Source organism: Pistacia vera, unplaced genomic scaffold (assembly GCF_008641045.1).
Source record: "Pistacia vera cultivar Batoury unplaced genomic scaffold, PisVer_v2 Contig488, whole genome shotgun sequence".
In the NCBI taxonomy this organism is placed as follows: domain Eukaryota; kingdom Viridiplantae; phylum Streptophyta; class Magnoliopsida; order Sapindales; family Anacardiaceae; genus Pistacia; species Pistacia vera.
The window spans coordinates 409,389-415,388 of record NW_022196321.1 but is presented as its reverse complement, the minus strand read 5'-3'; positions in this window follow the sequence as shown (position 1 = coordinate 415,388).

The window sequence follows — 6,000 nt, the reverse complement described above, 5'->3', positions numbered from 1 at the left end:
GTTCCGGTGTCTTCCTAGAAAAGGATTTTTTTTCTAAGAAGTACTAGTGGGAGAAAAGTAGAACTCGATGAAGTTCTAGAACCACAAAATATACTAGACAAAGGACGAGATGATGTGCCACAGAAGGTGGTTGAACATTATGAGGAGGTTACTCCAAAACTTGTGGATCAAAATGAACCACCTCAACTAGCACAGGAGCTACGTAGATCTGGGAGAGTACGCCATGAGCCCGAGAGATACGGTTATCTTGTGACTCAACATGGTGACATACAAGTCTAACAAGACGATGAGCCCAGAACCTATGAAGACTCTATCTCGAATCCAGATTCCGTTAAATGGCTTGAAGCCATGAAATTTGAGATGGACTCCATGTACCAGAACCAAGTATGGTCTCTAGTGGAACCACCTCAAGGGGTAAAACCCATAGGGTGTAAATGGGTCTCCAAGAAGAAGACTGACATGGATGGCAAGGTGCATACTTATAATGCATGACTGGTTGCCAAAGGTTTCAAACAAATTTATGGTATTGACTATGAAGAAACCTTTTCGCCGGTTGCCATGATTAAATCCATCCGGATTATGCTTACGATTGTTGCATATCATGACTATGAGATTTGGCAAATGGATGTCAAAACAGCTTTCCTGAACGGAAACTTGAAGAGGACGTGTATATGACACAACCCGATAGTTTCATTTTTGATGGGCAAGCTGATAAGGTATGCAAGTTGCAGAGATCCATATATGGACTCAAGCAAGCTTCAAGGAGATAAACATTCATTTTGATGAAGCTGTAAAAGAATTCGGTTTTATCAAAAACGAAGATGAGCCTTGTGTTTACAAGAAAGTGAGTGGGAACGCAGTGGCATTCCTAGTGTTGAATGTCGATGACACACTTCTGATCGGGAATGACATACCAAACTTGCAGTTGGTAAAGACTTGGTTATCCAAGTGCTTCTCCACGAAGGACTTAGGGGAAGTAGCCTACATCCTTGGAATAAAGATCTATCGTGATAGATCGTGTAGATTGCTTGGCCTAAGTCAAAGTACATATATTGACAAAGTACTGAAAAGATTCAATATGGAAGAATCTAAGAAGGGATTTCTTCCAATGTCACATGGTGTTTATCTCTCTAAGGAATTATGTCCTAGAACACAAGATGAGAGAGATAGGATGAAGACGTGTAATAACTGCTTTATACTACTGTATTCACAAAACACATACAATAAAATAAAGGTACAATAATAAAAATAGTTGGGCCCAAAAGTTTTCTTTCATTTAATATACATAATCTTTACATAAATTTAGTATCATTTACAAAAGTTCTCAAAAGTATGGTGGACAGTGTAACTACTCTTTCTCACCCGCTGACATCCATCCGACTGCGTGCTCACCTGGAACCTGCAAAAACATAGAAACAACGGGGTGAGCACAACTAATGCTCAGTAAGTAAATCCTCTACTTGTCTATCCCCGTAACATTTTCTCTTAATTCTTTCCTTACACTATTCTTTTTCTCATCTCTGTTTTCTTTCTGTTTCTGTTTCTCGTATTCTTTGCTATACATCCTTTGGTGTATGTCACGGCCTCATCTTACCGGAGGCACGGCCGAGAACTCAACCCGCTTGTAGTGACTTTACTCTTTTTCTCTTTCTGTTCTTTCTATACCTTTGTTTCTCATTCTTGTCACGACCTTATCTGACTGGAGGCACGGCTGGGTGCTACCACTCCATGTGACTTCTGCTCATTTCTTGACCGATCGGATTTGGTCATGCATGGATTCGGAACCCTTGGCCATGTGAGTGTACATTCTTTCTCTATATCTCTTAAATGTCACGACCCTTTCTTACCGAGGGCACGGCTGGAATCTCATGTTCCACTCTACGTGACGGTCACGGCCCCATCTGACCGGAGGCACAGCTGGGGACCACAAAGCACCCATTCTCGTGACTTTACTCATCACTCACGGGTTCCCCATCGCACAACTTACTCTATTCTCTTCTTTAGCTCTTAGAGTAGCTTGTGCACAAGGTCTCTACTCCTTCTCTAGCTACTCATCGTAATGTAGCTTAACTCTTAGAGTAATTCTCTACTCTTCCTCAACTTTTTCTCAAGTTCTTTCTCAATGCACAATTAATGCATATGGATGGTTCATGCTCATTAATGCACTTAGGAAATGCCAATATGCAATGTTGCAATAATTAAGGTTCATAACTCATTCTCATGCTTCTCTTAGGCATTTCCTCAAACAACTCATGTGCATATAAAACTCTTCTCTAACTACAACTCTATTTCTCTTTTTAACCATCCAAAGTTGGAAGTGAACTCCCTTCCATGGGCATAATCTCTACCATAGAAGAACACTCCCAAAATATATACTCAATCTCATCTAACTTTATCTCAACTCATCACACATCTACACTCCTTAGAAAGGAGAATTACCCAACAAACTCAACATGAATACTTATCTAAATTTATTGTCTCAACAAGTAGACATATATCTCTACTCAATTTCTCAATAACATACATATAACATGCATACCTCATGCCTACTAAATCTCTACTCAAGAGAATTCTCAAATCTCAACTTGGGTTAGGATTTACTTACCTTGTAATGGAGAACTCTCACTAGTATTTTCTTTTCCTTTGCTTGCCTGACTTTTCTCTACCCTTTAAACAATAAAACCATACAACTTTAATATACAAATATACACAAAACCTCACATCCAAAGCAAGAATCCTTACCTTAGGATGACTTAGCTTGATTTTCTTCTCCAATCACTCCAAAAAGCCCTTTAAAAATCCTTGAACTAATGAGAAAGGAGTTGAGAGGAAATAGGAAAGGAGAATGGCAGTGGAGAAGAAGAATGAAAGGTTTGCAATGACTTAAATCCTTTTAACTCAACTTATGGGCAAGCATTCCCATATTGCCCTTACTCTTTCTTAAGAATTCCACTTTTGCCCTTTTAATTCTTTACAAATGCACCCCCAATTAAACTATTCTCCATGCAATTTCCTTGCATTTCACTCCCCACTTTTCCTGCTAATTAGGGGTAGAATGGTCATTGTGCCCAAAGGAAGAATTCTCTAGAAACTTCATTAAACTTTTTGTTAGGCTCGTCGCCACGGTGAAGACTATTTCTTCACCCCGGCGAAACTTCATAGAACCTATACCGTGGGTTGCAGGGCCTCATCGCCGCGACGACGATTCTTCTTCACCCCGGCGAAGACAGTAACCCCAAAATTCCACCAAGTCTTTACAATTTCAGGGCAACCACTCAACCAAACCAAAGTATCCATTCAATCAAGGGCCAACCAAACCATATTAACAATATTCTAAGTCAAACAAGAGCAAAGTAAGAGACATTAGCTACGTACCTCGAGTGGGGCGTTACAAGAGGATCCCATATACATCAGCAATTGGATCCATCATGTATGCCATGCTATGTACTCGGATTGATGTCTCATATGCTTTGAGCACTTGTAGTAGGTATCAATCGGATCCAGGTAACCGTCACTGGATGGCTATCAAGAATATTCTTAAGTACCTGAAGAGGACTAAGGATATGTTCTTGGTTTATGGAGGGGAAGATGAGCTCACTGTAAAAAGATACAGTGATGCTAGTTTCCAAACGGACAAAGATGATTAACGATTGCAATCAGGGTTTGTATTTTGTCTCAATAGGGTTGCAGTGAGCTGGAAAAGCTCCAAGCAAAGCACTGTAACGGACTCTACAATAGAGGCTGAGTATATTGCATTGTTAGATGCGGCCAAAGATGCAGTCTGGATTAAACAGTTCGTTACTGAAGTTGGTGTGGTTTCCATAATTGTTGATCCAATAGACATCTATTGCGACAACAATGGAGCAATAGCTCAAGCCAGGGAACCACAGTTTCATCAGAAGTCCAGATACATACTCAGATGATTCCATCTCATCAGAGAGATAGTTGAGAGGAAAGATGTGTAGATTAGTAAAATGCATACTGACGACAATCTCATAGATCCACTAACAAAGCCTCTGTCACAACAGAAGCATGAAAGGTGCTTCAGATCATTTGCTATTAAATACATGAATGATTGGCTATAGTGCAAGTGAGAGATTTTTAGAGTAGATGCCCTAGAGCCAATCAATTATTGTAGAATTGACTCTTTGTAATAATGTTCATTGATCAATAAAAGGCATCTTATACTATATCGCGTAAATCATAATTGCATGTATTGATATATGTCCTTAGAATGGTAGAACCGTGACGAGGGTATCAAGTGTTTCAAATCTTGATAGTGAGAACCCTATAAGCACATATGGTGGCCATTCTAGAAACATCCGTAGCCCTAGTATTATTCTAAAGTAAGGGCACAGATAATACGGTAAGGCTATCATAGTGTTGAGCTACCTTGTCGAAAGGCAGTGACTGATCTCACTTATCAAGGTTGTTTGGTGACAACTTGGTGCAAGACATGGGTGCTTGTTATAGGCAAGTTCACTGGGCTGACCTACCAAAAGACTCCATATGGATGGTAATCCCAGTGTCTATGGAACAAATCCTCTAACGAATGGTGGTGCATGTGATCCTTAGACTTGAGATCACCGAAGCGCTTGTGAACCGATTGGTGTAGTCTAACACTAGCCTAACACAGTTCTATTCAGAGCTGTCAATACGGTAGTGATTGGCTGCATCAAGGAGTGTATCAAGACTATGGTGGATCGACAGAGGATTCCTCACTCTCGGGTACAAGGGCAAGTTATCTCACGACGCAATTCAGGAAATGGAAATGACACTAAAACTATGGCCACAGTGAGATTGAGTTGTTGCTTTATCCAGTTTATAATACAGGTCATTTGTCCAGTAACTGAATACATAATATTGAGAGTAACCGAGGTTGACACTATTTTTTATCCCTCGGTCTTGTCGAGATAACGGATGATGAAATGATTAGATTGTACGGTAACCATATCGTTGACAGGTAGCTGTTTCGCTGAATCCGAATCTATCGGGTGGCCATGATGGCTTGTTAGGGGCCAATCTTGGTCTGTGTGTAGTGAGACCATTAATTGGTGTTAATCGCGATACTACACACTACCGGAGCCTACAGGTCTCTAGTTTAAGAACCAGTTTACAAGAAGAGCGTTTTCGTCTTTTTTAGGTGAAAGGGTATTTTGGTAATTTCACAGTGCAATTAAATTTCTGAGGTCGTAGCCTTTATTTAATTTGATATTAAAATTAAATAAGTGAGATTACGTTTAAATATGTGTTCGTATATATATATTGTTAAATGTTATATATATTAATTGAATTTAATTGAGATAATGATAATTAAAATAAAATATCTTAAAGGGGCTGTTTGGATACAAGGAGTTGTTTGGGTTGGTTCCCAAGCCCATTCCATGATGGAATAGGGTATAGTGTTTCACTATATAAGTGCAACACTTTGTGAAATAAAATAGAGATTTTATTGTTTCATTCAAAACAAAACTCCAGCCCTCTTTTCATTCTCTCCCACGCCAGATTCCTTTTGTTTGGGAAATTTTTTTGATTAATTTCTTTTTGGTTCTTAAAGGCTAAAGAGGATCTAGCAAATCCCTCTTTAGTTCCTTGGGGTTATCTTCGTGTGGACTACTTTGGTTCGATCCTACTCTTGGGTCGGTAGCGAAATACATTCAGAGACAAGATTGGAGGAGCCTCCAAACATGCATATGATTTCTTAAACTCTAAACTGAAATTCTACAGATTCTAAAATTATGTATAAACTGTAAATTTTTGTGCCATGATCTTGGTTCTAAGGAACGATCTATCATGTAAATTATTTTGTTTTCCGTTGCCATACATGGTCGTTTCCTAACACCTACACCACTTCCATAGGCTATCACGATTGCATTTAGCATATGCAATAAGCCTTTAAACCCCTAGGTCCCTCTAGTGGACAAGTTGTAGTCTCGTGAAGGTTTTCAGTGATGTTACCCACAAACATCCTACAGTCCTAACACACATATATACAAAATA